We start from the raw sequence: 18,287 nt of genomic DNA, 5'->3' as shown, positions 1-18,287 counted from the left end.
GCAGATAGGATGCGGACCCATTAATTTCAATGGGTCTGCAAAAAATGTGCTGTCCGCATCAGTATGTCCGTTCCGTAGCCCCGCAAAAAAACTAGAACATGTCCTATTCTTGTCCGTTTTAGGCATAGTTACAATGGATCCGCAAAAAAAAAAAAAAATATTGGGCGGCATACGGATGGCGTCCGTTTTTTTTTGCGGATCCGCAATTTGCGGACCACAAAACACATACGGTCGTGTGCATGTAGCCTAAAGGGAATGTGTGCAGTGGAAGGATGGGTGGCCTGAAAGGTCCCACTGCCAAACCTCTCAGTCCAAATAAAATCCAGTCCATACAACTAGGGCTACTTTCACACTGGCGTTTTGGCTTTCCGTTTGAGAGATCCGTTTACGGCTCTCACAAGCAGTCCAAAACGGATTTTGCCCTAATGCATTCTGAATGGACAAGGATCCGCTCAGAATGCATCAGTTTGCCTCCATTCTGTCTCCATTCCGCTTTGGAGGCGGACACCAAAACGCTGCTTGCAGCATTTTGGTGTCCGTCTGACTACACTGAGCCAAACGGATCCGTCCTGACACACAATGTAAGTCAATGGGGATGGATCCGTTTTCTCTGACACAATCTGGCACAATAGAAAACAAATCCGTCCCCCATTGACTTTCAATGGTGTCCAAGACGGATCCGTCATGGCTATAAAAGACAAAACACATCCGGGTCCGTTCATGATGGATGCATGCGGTTGTATTATTGTAACGGAAGCGTTTTTGCAGATCCATGGCGGATCCGCAAAATACGCTAATGTGAAAGTAGCCTAAACCAAACAGATTCAACAACTATGTTTGCTAAAGCAACACCATTTCTGGACTTTATTTACCTCACCCAGCTGAGGTATCTGGGTGGGATATACACCCCCTCCCCGGTTATACCGTACACATTACCACACTCTCCTTCCCCTCCCAGCTGGAACATCACAGATCCAAGCAGGGCCTGGCGGCCTCATTAGTATTCACTTCAATGCAGTGAATACTAACGAAGCCATGTCTGATATGGGTCAAGGGTGGAACCCATTTCCAGTATATAGAATTTAAGTTAAGAAATTATTTGACAGGTCTTCATCATTCTGTATGTCAGGCAGAAGAGTTACCATTACACTACAGACCTTGGAAGGGCTGAATTGAATGCTTTTTGGTTTGTTGTTTTTTCTTTTTTTTTGTAACAATAACGTTGCAGAAAAATTTTACTTTTACCAAAAAAGCTGGAAAGTAAAAATTATATTTTTCTGTCAAAACTTTTACTACAAAGTTTATTTTACAGGTTTCAATGAGAGTTGAACCCCAGGCCATCTGTACAGTGAATGGCTGCCTTACCCATATCTCAATAGATAAACTCAGCTGTAAAGATGGGATTTTTTATGCCTCATAGTTTTACAGTTTTTTTTTTATTGAATATCACAAAACAATATTGGTATCCCTAAATATAGTGAACATATTATTCATGGGGGCACTGGATCCATGCCTGCTTAAAGACCTGATGGAAAAACCCCACCCTGAGGGCTCATGCACACGACCGTAAGTATTTTGTGGTCCGCAAAACATGTATCCGCAAAAAATACACGTGACGTCCGCCTGCATTCCGTATTTTGCGGAACGGGACAGCTGGCCCCTAATAAAACAGTCCTATCCTTGTCTGTAATGCGGACAATAATAGAACATGTTCTATTTTTTTTTGGGCGGAATGGACACGCGGAGTAAGGCCTCATGCACACGAACGTTGTTTTGGTCCACATCCGAACCGCAGTTTTTGCAGCTTGGATGCGGACCCATTCACTTCAATGGGGCCACAAAAGATGCAGACAGCACTCCGTGTGCTGTCCGCATCCGTTGCTCCGTTCAGTGGTCCGCAAAAAAATATATAACCTGTCCTATTCTTGTCCGTTTTGCGGACAAGAACAGGCAGTTATATTAACTCAACGGTCGTGTGCATGAGGCCTAACTTCTGGGTTTTTTTTGCGGCCCCATTGATTTGAATGGTTCCTAAGACATGGCATCACGTCTGCAGGGCAGGGTCCAGATTAATAGGTAGGAGGCAAGGTCACTGATGATGATGTGTCTACAGGGCAGAGCCTTGCCACACCTCAGAAGTAGACGTGATATCATTGAAATAGGGAAAAGGTCATGTGACCACAGGAGTGCAGGAAAACGGGGTATTACAGATAAACAATCACTATTATTAATTGACAACATGTGTTGTTTCCTGACAATTGATGCTGAAAATTGGAATATCCCTTTAAAGGAGTTGTCGAGTTTTTATTAGATGATGCCACCACCTGCTGGTGGATGGGTGCCCAGCATACCAAAGTCCCGCTGATCAGCTGATCGGGGGTAGCTCCATTGTTGGAAGTTGGCAACGGAACCACACAGCGCCATCAACCTTCTAGTGGAGCGAGCTGGTCACTACAGCGCTGCTACCGCCAAAGTCAATTGGAACAGTGCTGCAGCGATGAAGCTCTGTCCACTACTCTGTTCCTGCGATACCAGAACGGCTGATCAGCGAGGCCAGGGGCGGATTGGGAACTTTAAATGGCCCTGGAAAAGAACCTAAAAGTGGCCCCAAGTTTTTGACAAGTCCAAATTGACAGAAGGTGGGGCAACAAAACTACACATGGCCAAGACAAATTACACTAGTAGACCGATGCAACAGAAGTAAGCGGGGCCAGCAATACCGTAGAGCAGGACAAAATACCGCCCCGGCAAAACCAAATACCACAGTGCAGCACAAAATACTGCCCTATCACCATACAAAGGATGGAGATACAATAGGATTCAGAAAGGCAGATGCGGCTGCTGGTTAGGTGCACAAGTATCTGATGCTCCTAGCATTAATTAATGCTGAGCGCGTCAGATTATTATGTACCTGGCCAGCGGCCGTGAGAAGGGCTTGGGTGGCCCCCTGGACATCGGCCCACCGGGAAATTTCCCTGTAGGATATATGGCCAGTCCGCCCCTGAGCGAGGGTACGAGGTGTTAAACCCCCGCTGACCAGGTATTCATGGCCTATCCTCGGGATATTTAAAGCTGGACAACCCCTTTAAATGGGAATAGGATATGCTGCAGATTTTCGCGTGGCAAATCTGCAGCATTTTACATTACCATACATTTTTTTCACATGCTTGCGTAAATTAAGCGGCAGTGCAGATTTGAAATCCACAGCATATCCATTTATACTGCGCAATTGGTGAAATCCATGGCAAAATCTGCAACCAAATTGCAGCGGGAAATTCTCCTGTGCATGTACCCTTAATGTGAACCCCCACTTTAGGATCTACAACCATAAAACTTCTTAGGCTACTTTCACACTAGCGTTCGGGGCTCCGCTTGTGAGTTCCGTTTGAAGGGTCTCACAAGCTGCCCCGAACGCATCCGTACTGCCCAAATGCATTCTGAGTGGACGCGGATCCGCTCAGAATGCATCAGTCTGGCAGCGTTCAGCCTCCGCTCAGCAAGCGGACACCCGAACGCTGCTTGCAGCGTTCGGGTGTCCGCCTGGCCGTGCGGAGGCAAACGGATCGGTCCAGACTTACAATATAAGTCAATGGGGACGGATCCGTTTGAAGATGACACAATATGGCTCAATTTTCAAACGGATCCGTCCCCATTGACTTTCAATGTAAAGTCTGGACGGATCCGTCTGAAGCTACTTTCACACTTAGAATTTTTTTCTAAGCTATAATGCAGACGGATCCGTTCTGAACGCTAGTGTGAAAGTAGCCTTAGATTAAGGCAAAGGTGGGCAACAATCGTGGCAGAAACACGCCAGTCGAGGAGACCAAGGCCCTTGATGGGGGAAGTACTGAATTGCTTCAACATATGCAACCACAAGATATACTTTGTTGCAACTTCCCTGCAACAAAATGTGGGGGAGAAAGGTCACATTGTAGCAGCGCTGACATGGCCAGCTGGCAACCTGTGGTTCTAGATAAAGAGCAGGGTTCAGGCAAGAATCAATCAGCCGCCCTACCCTAATAATTCTGACCGGACCCTTGGAGCGATCCTGTTCTTCATGCAGATTATTGATAGCAATTCATAATATTTTCATCAATATTATATATTATTACCTCCCCTTTGAAAGATTTGCAGTCCATATTAAGGGAATCCATGCCATGAGTCTGTAACGTCGGTCTCACTCCAGGGAACAGAACTTTCCAGGCGCAGTGTGAGGTGACACTCTGGTCACAGTCCTGCAGGCTGTTAAAGGTTAACCAGACCTGATAGGACTTAAAGGGGATATTCACAGGTCGTAAACTGATGAAGTATCATATCAGTGGGGATGTCAAGCTGCCATTGTGCAGGGGGAAGTTAGAAAGGAAGGTAATGTTACACTAGTGGGGGTCCCAGTGGTCAGCATGAGTGGGGGTCCCAGTGGTCAGCATGAGTGGGGGTCCCAGTGGTCAGCATGAGTGGGGGTCCCAGTGGTCAGCATGAGTGGGGGTCCCAGTGGTCAGACTGATTAAAGCGGTGGCATCCTAGTGATGGGACATGGGAATAACCTCTCTCTGCGATTTCTAATTCTACAAGAGACAATCCCGCTTTTTGAATCAGTTACTGTTGGTGTTTTTGGCATAGATAGAAAGTCCCGTGTTCAGTACCAGGGACAACACACTGAACACGTTAAAGAGCTGTGCATCACAGGGAACGTTCCCGGCTGTTGTTGCAACTTTCTGTGGTGATAACTTTTGAACCACAAGAAATATTGCAAATTTGAGTGCAGCAATCAAATTTTGACAAAATTGTGGTATTGATATTTTTGGTCTCTGATATTTTTCTCAATTGTAAAATGTGTCCTGGATCCAATATGGCGGCTTTGAAGATGGTGGCCAAGTTCCAGAGAGCCTAAAAGATAGGCCTCTCACCCATTACTCGCTGTGGTATTCAGATACTTCATTTTCACTTTAGTTTCTGAAATAAAAGTGTGTCCTGAGACTTCTGACCCCTTCTGTTCCGTTTTTTGGGCCGGAGATAAAACTGCAGCATGCTGCGGTATTATCTCCATCCTGATCAGTCAAAAAGACTGAACTGAAGACATCCTGATCGGATTACTCTACATTCAGAATGCATGGGGGTAAATCTGATCAGTTCTTTTCCGGTATAGAGCCCCTGGGCACTTTCACACTAGAGTTCTGTCCTAGGGGCTCAATACCGGAAAAGAACTGATCCGTTTTATCCCCATGCATTCTGAATGGAGAGTAATCCGTTCAGGATGCATCAGGATGTCTTCAGTTCAGTCTTTTTGACTGATCAGGCACAAGATAAAACCGCAGCATGCTACGGTTTTATCTTCGGCCCCAAAAAAACGGAAGACTTACCTGAATGCCGGATCTGGCATGCGCAGACCGGTAAAAATGTGAAAAAAAAAAAAATCAAAACTGATCCGTTTGTCCGTATGACAAACGGACAGACGGATCCGTTCTTGCAATGCATTTGTAAGACGGATCAGGATCCTGATCAGTCTTCAAATGCAATCAGTTGCATACGTTTTGCCGGATCCGGATTACTCTGCTGCAAGTGTGAAAGTAGCCTATGCCGGAAAAGAAAAACGCTGGTGTGAAAGGACCCCAAGCTTTTCAAAACAAGTGAAATACATGAAATCACTGACACACACCTTCTGACGCATGCCAAAAACACCAGCATCTCATTGCCGGCAGCTTCCGCATCGGTGTCTGTCCTGAGATAACCCCTTTTAACAAGTAACCGCACTTTATAAAACTGCTGGTGTCATAGGGAAATAAGATTATAGGTTCTGATCACACTGCTCTCCATGGTGACCCCCCATTTTGTTATATATATTGCTGTACACAGTATCTCCCCCTTTCTCACATACTGCTCCCCCCGGTGATCCCCCCCTTTCTTATACAGTGGCCCCTGAAGATACAATGGCCTCAGGATACAATATTTTCAACATATAAATGGTCTTTTCTGACCCATCGTAAGTTGAAACTAAACTCCACATACAATGTCTCAGACTCGGATCCAACCAATCAAGGCCACTTCTCTGGTAAAGCAGCTGGATTAGTTGCTGGTAATCAGCTGTTCCTGACTGGTATAGGTAAGGACTGGTGTCATCTGTCTTAGTTATCTGCTTATTTTTCTTAAATCCTCATTTTCTCTTATCTTGGATGACATTTTGGGGCTTTGGAATTAATTACTCAACTTACAATGGTTCTCCTGGAACCAATAGTATTGCTCTCCACAATGCCCCCCACATACTGCTCTCCAGGGTGTCCCTCATATCTCCCGCACTGCTCCCCAGGGTCACTAGTTACAGAGGTTTATACTACAGGTAATATTCACACCTGGATCTGTGGAACATACAGACAATGCACCACATACAAGAACAAGGAAAGCAGAAAAGTAGTGTTGAGCAAACTTGTGTTTTAAAGGGAACCTGTCACCAGGATTTTGTGTATAGAGCTGAGGACATGGGGCCAGATATATCATTAGGCTAAGTCACTTTTGTGGAGTCAAAAAGTCGCAAAAAAATGCGCAAATCACAATTTTGCGACTTTTTTGCGACTTTTTGAAGGCAAGCGCTAAGCACTCCAGTTTTGTGAAAATGGGCGTTTTGCCTTATGCAAATGATTGGCAAGACAAATTTACTATTGCGACTTTTTAAAAAAGTCGCAAAAAAGTCGCAAAAAAAGTCCCAATTTCACTCCAGCGAGGACCATGCTTATCTTATGAGACGTTTTAATAGAACATGCGACTTTTTCATAAAAACGTGCGACTTTTCCATCAAGATGTGCGACTTTTGTAAAGCTGCTTACTGACGGATAAACTGCTACCGTCAAACCACATTTATTATAGTCTTAAAGGGCCGATCATAAATCTGACTTGGCTAAAACTGACTTTAGCCATATGTTAAAGTGGAGTGAGCAGTCAGAGGAATGATAAATCTGGCCCATGGGCTGCTAGATGGCCGCTTGCACATCCGCAATGCCCAGTCCCCATAGCTCTGTGTGCTTTTATTGTGTAAAAAAAAAACTAAAACGATTTGATACATATACAAATTAACATAAGAGTCATATCTTACTTGTGTGACCAGAAGAGTCATATTGTCAATCTCTGACTCATCTCAGGTTCATTTGTATATGTATCAAATCATTTTTTTGACACAATAAAAGCACACAGAGCTATGGGGACTGGGTATTGCAGATGTGCTAGCGGCCATCTAGCAACCCATGTCCTCAGCTCTATACATAAAATCCCGGTGACAGGTTCCCATTAAGTTCGGCGTCTAAAGTTCGGGTTATCAAAGAATCGCGTTATGGATTCCGCTACCACGGACCATAACGGAATTTAGAATCCATAACGCAATTCTTCGATAACCCGAACTTAAAACACAAGTTCGCTCAACACTACAGAAAAGTCATTAACACACCGTGCATCTAGTAGCAGGATCCCCGAACACTTGCCAGCAGTCCTCTCCGTCTATTGTGATGCCTGACACTTCCTTGTTCCGCCCTGCCATAGGCTCCACAGCTACAGGGAGAGCCGACCGGCCGGTTCTCCCAGCTTGGAATACCATCCAATAAATTGGTTGCTCAGGGATGGATTTGCATGCTGCAGATCCCAGCTGACTGTTAAACCTGTGGCAGCACCCCTAGGAAGCTTAAAGGGAGTCTGTCATCAGCATTTCACATTTGTAACCCTTCCCATAGCTTTCAAGCATGCTTACAGTTAAAAAAAACGTTACCTTTAGCATCAATCCTGGACTTATAAAAACCGTCCAAAAACATCTTTGTAGCATATGCAAATGAGGGCTCGCATGTGCCCAGGGGCGGCGTTACGCTCGTAGGTGCCCTGCTAACTCAGCCTTTTCTTCGCTTCCCCCCGCCCGCCCATCCTTTCCCTCTGACCGCCTATCTACTAACTTGTTGTTTCGCCTGCACAGTCAGTCCGTCAGCCGGCACATGCGCACTGCGATGACCATTCCTTGTACGGCATCACAGTAATTAATGCGCATGCGCCGGCTTCGCGCCGTTAGCCGGCGCATGCGCAATAGTTACTGTGATGCCGTACAAAGAATGGTCATCGCAGTGCGCATGCGCCGGCCGACAGACTGACTGCGCAGTCGCGGGATCTCGGCGAAACAACAAGTTAGTAGATAGGCGGTCAGAGGGAAAGGATGGGCGGGCGGGGGGAAGCAAAGAAAAGGCTGAGCTAGCAGGGCACCTACGAGCGTAACGCCACCGCTGGGCACATGCGAGCCCTCATTTGCATATGCTACAAAGATGTTTTTGGACAGTTTTATAAGTCCAGGATTGATGCTAAAGGTAACGTTTTTATTAACATGCTTGAAAGCTATGGGAAGGGTTACAAATGTGAAATGCTGATGACAGACTCCCTATAAGTGACTGGGACTCAATGTTACCTGCTTTGGTGCAAATAAAGTGACAACAGGTACAATAGAGAGGCTACAGCAAGACAATCCCCCAAAAGGGAATGGCTTCACAGGTGAAGACCGCAGACAATAGCTCTAGTTTTGCCACTTGCTAGTGTCCTTATCGCTACTGGTAGCACGAGACGGGATTTGCAGCCCAGTCAGGTTCCATGGGTCGTCTTGCTCCTCCAGGCTACACATCTATTGTTGTGTCCACCAGCAGAGTCTCAAGAGCATGGGGACCATACTACACGAAGAGAGCTGGACAGGGCTTTAGAAGGGCACCAACCCAGGACTGATATCTGCCAGATAGAGTTGCAACAATTACTTGATGCAATTGACAAAAAAAATGGCACTGGGGGACATTAAGGCGTGGAGGGGCTGATGGCACTGGGGGACATTAAGGCGTGGAGGGGCTGATGGCACTGGGGGACATTAAGGCGTGGAGGGGCTGATGGCACTGGGGGACATTAAGGCGTGGAGGGGCTGATGGCACTGGGGGACATTAAGGCGTGGAGGGGCTGATGGCACTGGGGGACATTAAGGCGTGGAGGGGCTGATGGCACTGGGGGACATTAAGGCGTGGAGGGGCTGATGGCACTGGGGGACATTAAGGCGTTGTGGGGCTGATGGCACTGGGGGACATTAAGGCGTGGAGGGGCTGATGGCACTGGGGGACATTAAGGCGTGGAGGGGCTGATGGCACTGGGGGACATTAAGGCGTGGAGGGGCTGATGGCACTGGGGGACATTAAGGCGTGGAGGGGCTGATGGCACTGGGGGACATTAAGGCGTGGAGGGGCTGATGGCACTGGGGGACATTAAGGCGTGGAGGGGCTGATGGCACTGGGGGACATTAAGGCGTAGAGGGGCTGATGGCACTGGGGGACATTAAGGCGTGGAGGGGCTGATGGCACTGGGGGACATTAAGGCGTGGAGGGCTGATGGCACTGGGGGACATTAAGGCGTGGAGGGGCTGATGGCACTGGGGGACATTAAGGCGTGGAGGGGCTGATGGCACTGGGGGACATTAAGGCGTGGAGGGGCTGATGGCACTAGAAGAGTGGGGGCCATGATGACATGCAGTGGCTGATGGCACTGGGGGACATGGCATGGAGGGGGTAATGGCACTGGGGGACATGATGGCACTGGGGGACATGATGGCACTGGGGGACATGATGGCACTGGGGGACATGATGGCATGGAGGGGCTGATGGCACTGGGGGACATGATGGCATGGAGGGGCTGATGGCACAGAGGACTGATGGCACTGGGGGAAGCTGATGGCATGAAGGGGAGCTGATGGCGCTGAGGACTGATGGCATGGGGGCTGCTGATGAGTTTTTATAAAGGGAAATGGGAAATGTTATTTTAATTCGTTTTTTTTTTCTTATTAGAGTACTCGATTAATCATTGGATTAATCGATAGAATACTTGATTACTAAAATAATCAATAGCTGCAGCCCTACTGCCAGAGCCTTACAAAAAGTTCTCCAGTATGGTCTGCATGTCTCTGCATGACTCCATGAGGGCCTGATGTGACCTGTACTCAAAGCTCAGCACTGTGCAGCTTGGTTGGCATTCACCAGAGAAAACCCTAATTGGCAGGTTTGCAGTGGGTCAGTGATGGTCTGGAGTGGTATATCCCTTGCCAGCCGTACAAACCTTCACATGATAGTCAATGGTACCATGACTGCTGTTTGCCACTGTCGCAGTAGTCCCGGGATTCCTCCTGCAGGATAATGCCCACCTCAAGTGGCCAGAGTCTATACCCAGTTCCTGGATGAGGAAGGCATTGATGCCATTGATTGACCCTCATGATTCCCAGACCTGAATCCACTTGAGAGCCTCTGGGACATTCTCAATCTGTGCTTCCGATGGCACCAACTAGCACCACAGAATGTCCAGGAGCCAAGGCTGTCTTTAATATTGATTGGACCCTGGGCAAGAATTTACTTGGGGCCCCCTGGATCCCGCCATCCCACATTCACGCCCTCCACCACAACACACACAAAAAAAATTACTGTAAATACAGCTCTGAAGACTCCAGCGGCTCAGGATCAGTGCTCTGGGCTCAGGGCTGGAAGTGGGCACCGCTATGCAGTTCAGGAAGGAGATCGGGGCTCGGCTCACCCTAGAGTTGCAGTGCCTCTCTATGGGGCTGCTGGAGACAGCACTGTGCTTGCACCCCCCAGAGCTGAAGGCAGCAGAGGACACGTGTCTGCTGCTACATTCAAATGCGGAGCACGGACCCCGTTTCCCTGCCATATGCCATCGCTTAATGATTGATGAGGGTTTAGCCACCAGGACCCTCACAATCTTTAGAAGGGGTCAAAGCACTATTTAAGCATAGAAACACATTGGAAAGTGATTCCCTGCACAGTGATGCTCCGGGGCACTCAATATACAGGGGACTGCAACCATCCCATTCATGTGAATGGCGCGGTGCTGATATTCCCTGTAGAGCAAGTGGCGGAGAGCACTGTGGGGCCCTGACGTTGGACACCTCCGAATTATATTCAATATCCCAGAGATGTGCTATAACATTATCAGACAGCATAACTCCTTATAACAAACTGGGATGTATCGGACATGCCCCCTAGTTGTCTATCATAGTATCTACTCTTGGATACTGTTCCCCAGGGGTAGATACATTATAGAAGAAGGCCTGTTGGACACCAGCACAATGGCTGATCCCTCAGACTGTCCAGCTGTAGAACTCCCTAATATATAAGTGCAGGTTTAAGTAGGGCTCATGTACACAAACTGATTTTTTTTTCGATTTCTGTTCCATTTTTTGTGGCCCATATGTGGAACCATTCACTTCAACGGGGCCACAAAAACTGGAAATGACTCAAAGTACGTTCCGTATCCATATGTCCATTCCACAAAAAAATAAAACATGTCCTATTATTGTCTGCATTAAGGACAAGGATAGGACTGTTCTATTAGGAACCGGCAATTCCGTTCCGCAAAATGTGGCATGCACGCGGTCGGTATCCGTTTTTTGCAGATCCGCAATTTTGCGGACTGCAAAACATCCAAGATTGTACGTATGAGCACTTAAAGGGGCTTTCCAAGATTTTGATACTGATGACCTATCCTCTGGTACCTGATCGGTGGGGGTCCGACACCTGGGACTTCGTCGATCAGCCGTTTGAGACGACCACGGCCTTCTCTCTGCTTTCCCTAGGCCAAGTCACGTTCATCGGTCATGTGGCCTAAGCGCAGTGAATGGGACTGAGCTGCGATACTTTACAATGTACGGCGCTGTTCTTGGTGAGCAAAGAGAAGGCAGCAGCGCCGATGCCTTCTCAAACAGCTGATCAGCGGTGGTCCCGGGTGTTGGACCCCCACGGATAAGATATTGATGACCTAACCTCAGGACAGGTCATCAGTAAGAAAAAATAATAATTTCTGAAAACCCCTTTAAGGTAATAGGCACATGATGGAAGAGAACCCTGAATGGGGGCCACCACCGATTCTCAGATGAGAGGTACAGTAAAGAGTTGGAGATGGAGTTATTGCAGGCAGCGGACAGATAACATATTCTTCTGATTTCATTCAAAGACAGCTGTCACAGGGCGCACCGACAAATGGAAATGTTTGATGTCCAACATGTGAAGAGAACAAAGGGACTGCCGAAAAAGGCCCTGAAAATAATAACGTTCAGACCAGTATTAACCCCTTCCTGTCATTTTTCACCTTCCAGACGCAGCCAATTTTTGCAAATCTTCACGTCACTTTATGTGGTAATAACTTTGGAATGCTTTCACGTATCCGACCAATTCTGAGACTGTTTTCTCGTGACACGTCGTACTTCATGTTCGTAGTAACCCCGAGTCAAGGGGGGTTCTTTACATAACATAGTGCGGGATCAGGAGTGACGCCGGGGAGCAAGGCAAGTACAACCTGTGCTCTAGAGGATAATGGATGACATTCACCAGATGTCTAGTTTGCATCAATTTGCAAATGTCATTTGTTTTTTTAGGAAGTTGGAAGAATTTTACAAGCAATTTTTTTCACATTTTCAACAAAATTTCCCAAACCATTTATTTATTTATTTTTAAATTCAGATAAACATTAGTCATAAGAAACGGAAAATGTCAGCAACTTTCTAAAATATTAAGACCTCTGCTTTCTGTCATTGAAAGGAAAGATTCTTTATAAACATCCATGCTGGACAGGCTCAGAATGCTGGATGTACACAACTAATGTTTCCATTCTATGACAGTAAGCAAAGATCTTGAAGATGAGGAATTATATTAGTAAATGGCATAAAACTTTCCATCCTGCACTGATAGATGGTCTGTCCTATATAACCAGTGAATGTGCCACCAATGTGCCAATGGCAAGTCTGACCTCTGGGATCCCCATAATGACAGGAACATTGGGCGGTGGCACAGATACAGCCGACTACAGTGGGGAAGCAGGGAGCCACTGGCGAGGCTGGCAACATTCGTGGTGGGAATGTGGGCTATGTTCACTCTATGCCTCATGCACACGACCGCAAAACACACCGCGGTTGTGTGCATGAGGCCCTACAATGAGTGTGCAGCAGTGAAACGCCCTCATAGCGCCATCAGAGGCGTGCAGCGTGATACAACTGAGTCAGCGTTCTTACAAACTGTACAGATGGGCTGCACACTCATTGTTAGGGGGTAGTAGCGATATATATTAGGCAGCTCTATGCACAGTATAGATAGGCTGGCGCTATTGCTACACACTCACCACCAGAGTGTTGTAGCGCAATATCTGAACTAGACCGTCAGTAGGTTTTGCTCCTGAAGAAACACCGACAGATATCGGCAGGGAAACGCGTCGAGCAAATACAGTGCACCTGCACATGTTCAGTGTTAAATGACTTATGATATATGTAGAGCCGCCATATGATGTGAGGGGTGGTCCACTCAAAACAAGGACTTTGCTACCTCACTAATCCTATCGGCTCCACAGCTCCCACAATCTAATAGGGAAACACTATTTTTGGTGGTGTGAATACAGGAGGTAATATATATATTTATATATATATACCCTACGCTCCTGTTCACACCACCAGCCTGAGTACCAGAATTGGTGGAGAACCGATTTTTTATAATTGAATCCATAAAGATGCTTTTTACGTACCTTTCAGGCAGTTAACACAGTTCTATATCAGTACATTTATTTTTTATCGAGTAACAGTTAACCGGAATGTGGGCTAGGTCTACTTTCTCACTGGCGTTTTTGGCTTTCCGTTTCTGAGATCCGTTCAGGGCTCTCACAAGCGGTGCAAAACGGATCAGTTTTGCCCCAATGCATTCTGAATGGAAAAGGATCCGCTCAGAATGCATCAGTTCGCCTCCGTTCTGTCTCCATTCTGCTCTGGAGGAGGACACCAAAACGCTGCCTGCACCGCTTTGGTGTCCGTCTAATGAAGCGGAGGTAAACAATTCCATCCTGACTTACCGTATTTATCGGCGTATAACACGCACTTTTTCCCCCTGAAAATAGGGGGCAAATCATGTATGCGTGTTATACGCCGATATTCATTGCGCTGTATGAGCCGGGAGAGAGGAGGGGCTGGAGTCCGTAACTAGGGGCGGGGCCCGGTGCAGTCACTGTACTCTTACACCGGGCCCCGCCGCTCACCAAAGTATTTATAAACGTGAATCCTTATCCTGTTATTAAGCTGCCCTCTCCCATGTTCCCATGTCCCCCCTGTATCCCCATAGCACTTACTTAAGCTTCAATAGCAGGCAGAGCGGACTGCAGCAGTAACGTCACTCACTGACGTAGAGCGCCTGCTCCGCCCCCTTTATGAATGAAGCAGGCGGAGCAGACGCGCGACGTCAGTGAGTGACGTTACTGGTGCCGTCCGCTCTGCCTGCTATTGAAGCTTAAGTAAGTGCTATGGGGATACAGGGGGGACATGGGAACATGGGAGAGGGCAGCTTAATAACAGGATAAGGATTCACGTTTATAAATACGGTACTTCGGTGAGCAGAGGCCCGGTGTATTGGGGGACACTGTTATGAGGGGGATCTGTGGATGACATATAGCAGTGTCATCCACAGATCCCCCCCATAACAGTTCCATCCACAGATCCCCCACCCCATAGCAGTACAATTTGAAATTTAATTTTTTTTCCTGAAATTTCCCTTAAAATGAAAGGTGCGTGTTATACGCCAGTGCGTGTTATACGCCGATAAATACGGTACAATGTAAGTCAATGGGGACGGATCCGTTTAACTCTGACACAATAGAAAACAGATCCGTCCCCCATTGACTTTCAATGGTGTTCAAGACGGATCCGTCTTGGCAATGTTAAGGCCTCTTTCACGCGGGCATCCCAGATTTGCTCCGGATGAGTCGTGCGTGAATTTCGAGAAAACCGTGCGAGTAGGCATGCAATTGCAGTCAGTTTTGACTGCGATTGCGTTCCGATGTTCCGTTTTTTCCACGCGAGTGCAATGCATTTTGCACGCGCGTGAGAAAAAACTGAATGTGGTACCCAGACCCGAACCCGGACTTGGGTTTGGGTTAGGTGTTCTATTCATTTTATTATTTTCCCTTATAACACGGTTACTAAAATGTGGCTTGAGGGGTTAAAAAAAAATATATATTAACTCGCCTCATCCGCTTGTTCGCGCAGCCGGCATCGTCTTCTTTCTTTCTTCTTTTCAGAACCTGCAAAAGGACCTTTGGTGACGTAATCGCTCTCACCACGTGGTGAGCGCAGTGATGTCAGCGCAGGTCCTGCTGAATGAAGATAGAAGGATTACGTCATCAAAGGTCCTTTTGCAGGTCCTGAAAAGAAGAAGAAAGAAAACGATCCCAGCTCCGCGAACAAGCGGGTGAGGAGAGTTAATTTTATTTATTTTTTTAACCCCTCAAGCCACATTTTACTAAGCATTCTGTATTAAGAAGGCTATTATTTTCCTTTATAACCATAAGGGGAAAATATACAGTAAATTGACTTTTATCAATTTACTAACATCTCCTTAGCAACCATCCGTGGAAATCACATTGCATTAGCACTTGCTTGCGATTTTCATGTATTCCCATTCATTTCTATGGGGCCTGCGTTGCGTGAAAAACGCAGAATATAGAACATGCTGCGATTTTCACGCAACGCACAAGTGATGCGTGAAAATCAGCGCTCATCTGCACAGCCCCATAGAAATGAATGGGTCCGGCTTTAGTGCGGGTGCAATGCGTTCGCCACACGTAAGCCTTGACCACGAGTACATATTCCCATGTGGGTTTGGGGGTTACATATACAATGCCATCATGGATGGGAACATCAGGGGTCAGCATATTGGCGCTGTGACAGGGCAGAGCTTTGCAGTGCTCTGGTGAGGAGCTCACATGTCCCACTGGGGCCCCAGAAATGCCACACAGGCCCCTGGAGGTACCATTCCATTCCTGGCAGTGGTGGAGCAGGGCTGGGGTCGCAATGTCTACAGGTGCCCGTCTGTCACGTGACTACCGGCGGAGACCTGTGTGCAGCCCGGTGACGTCACCTGTTGTGGCACATATGTGTCGCCCGGTACATGCAGACCACGGGAGTAACAGGCTGTCACCTGGGCAAAGAGCCTCCCGGGCCGCTACCAGTGTGCCAGGGGCAGTCAGGGCCGGCCAGCAGCCGCCGTGTGTGCACATGTGACTTACAGTGCCAGCTGGCGGGTGGGCGCCGTCTCTTCTACATCATGGCCTCCTGTTCCTCGGATGCAGTCCTCCCAGATCTGCGGTCTACGTCGCTCCCATGGCGGCTTCCCTGGAGCCCGAACCCCCCTCCCTCTTCTCCAGAATGGGCCTTGAGTGAACGTAGGTCAGGAGAGGGTTAAACGAGGGCACGTGATCTGACAGGAAGGGGCGGGGCGTATTGTCAATGGTCCTCAATGGGAGGAAAACCAGGAGAAGAGGAGGCGGGAAGAGAAGAGACCTGTGTGCTGGTGCCCTGTATGAGGGGGGTGATAGTCTGCACTGGGGAGGATGATGGGGAGTGATGGTCTGCACTGGGGAGGGTGATGGTCTGCACTGGGGAGGATGATGGGGGAGTGATGGTCTGCACTGGGGAGGATGATGGGAGAGTGATGGTCTGCACTGGGGAGGATGATGGGGGAGTGATGGTCTGCACTGGGGAGGATGATGGGGGAGTGATGGTCTGCACTGGGGAGGATGATGGGAGAGTGATGGTCTGCACTGGGGAGGATGATGGGGGAGTGATGGTCTGCGCTGGGGAGGATGATGGGGGAGTGATGGTCTGCGCTGGGGAGGATGATGGGGGAGTGATGGTCTGCGCTGGGGAGGATGATGGGGGAGTGATGGTCTGCCCTGGGGAGGATGATGGGGAAGTGATGGTCTGCGCTGGGGAGGATGATATGTAGCGTTGTTCTGCTCACTATCCCACTGCACTGATGCTTGTACTATTAGTTTTGATGATAGCGGATAGCCTTGGTGTTTTTGATCTTTTATATCAGACACTGATTTTTACTTGGAAACAAATTTTACTTAAAAAAAAAAAAAAAAACTATGTAAAAAAATAAAAGACCCCAGTGTGCATGATTGTCAGTAAGGTGTGTCACACAACTGACTCCAGCTGATCCGCTTTTCCCTTGTGGTAGGTGCTGGCACTACAGCTGATGGACGGAGCTGGAGCTACTGGGGCACAGCTGGTCAGCAGGGTGCTGGGTGTCAGACCCCCACTGATCTGATCCTAAGGATAGGCCAACAATATAAAAGTCCAGGAAAACCCCTTTAAAGGGAACCTGTCACCTCCTAAATGCATGTAAACCCGCCAGCAGTACCTCGGGGTAGCCCACACTGTGATACTAATCATACTTTTCATCCTGCAGTCCGATGCTGCATAAGGTCAGAAAACGATCTTTTATCCTCCGTCCGCACTAATTTGCATGTCAGCTTGAAGCCAAAGGGGCAGCAGGCAGGGCATGGGATCGTGCAGTAAAAACTACACCCCTCAAGGTATTCAAAACTGATTTTACAAACTTTGTTAACCCTTTAGGTGTTTCACAAGAATTAATTGAAAATGGATATGAAATTTCTGAATTTCACTTTTTTTTGGCAGATTTTCCATTTTAATCTTTTTTTTTTTCCCCGCTAACAAAGCCAGGATTAAAGGGGGTGTCCGGGTTCAGAGCTGAACCCGGACATACCCTTATTTTCACCCAGGCAGCCCCCCTGATGTTAGCATCAGGGCATCTCATGCTCCGATGCGCTCCCTTGCCCTGTGCTAAACCGCGCAGGGCGAGGTCTCTTTTGTTTTCAATAACACACTGCCGGGCGGAAACTTCCGCCCGGCAGTGTGTTCGGTGATGTCACTGGCTCTGATGGGCGGGCTTTAGCGATGCCCTAGTCGTTTTATTGGCTAGGGCAGCGCTAAATCCCGCCAATCAGTGCTGGTGACGTCACCTGGCTTCCTGACAGCCCCATGGAAAGCCCCGGTACGTCACCAGATCTCCAAAAAATGCCTTTGCCCTGCGCGATTTAGTGCAGGGCAAAGGAGAGCATCGGAGCATGAACTGCTCCGATGCTCAAGTCAGGGGGGCTGCCTGGGTGAAAATGGAGGGATGTCCGGGTTCAGCTCTGAACCCGGACAACCCCTTTAACAGCTAAACTAAACTCAATATTTGGATATTTTTTTCTTTGTAGTATATATTGGAGGCGTGGCGATCTCCTTGGAGTCATTGCACACCTGACCAGTTAATCTGTCCTTGAGGCTGGTTTTAAAGTCGGTATAAAACTGAGTCTGCTTGTATAGAACCTACCATTAGCCATCTGGCTCCAGGAGAAGTATATGGTGGGTTCAGCATGCATGTTGGTACTTGCATCCCTGGATCCGATGAAAGCTG

General features: G+C 47.8%; 1 protein-coding gene across 4 annotated transcripts in view; it reads right to left on the bottom strand.

Annotated features, from left to right (window-relative positions):
* The window catches only part of NADK (NAD kinase), a 90,771-nt gene extending 74,496 nt beyond the window's left edge, over positions 1–16,275 (bottom strand). The window contains exon 1 of one of the 4 annotated variants that reach the window (XM_040427633.1): positions 16,087–16,275. The gene's annotated coding sequence lies outside the window, so the exon portion shown is untranslated. Of the gene's footprint in view, positions 1–4,112; positions 4,222–7,432; positions 7,507–16,086 lie in introns of those variants that run through there. The other 3 variants (XM_040427596.1, XM_040427616.1, XM_040427610.1) reach the window with 3 other exon arrangements.
* Between the last annotated feature and the right edge of the window lie 2,012 nt (positions 16,276–18,287).

This window comes from Bufo bufo, chromosome 1, assembly GCF_905171765.1.
Source record: "Bufo bufo chromosome 1, aBufBuf1.1, whole genome shotgun sequence".
NCBI classification, from domain to species: Eukaryota; Metazoa; Chordata; class Amphibia; order Anura; family Bufonidae; genus Bufo; species Bufo bufo.
This window is presented reverse-complemented; position numbering and strand designations above follow the sequence as displayed.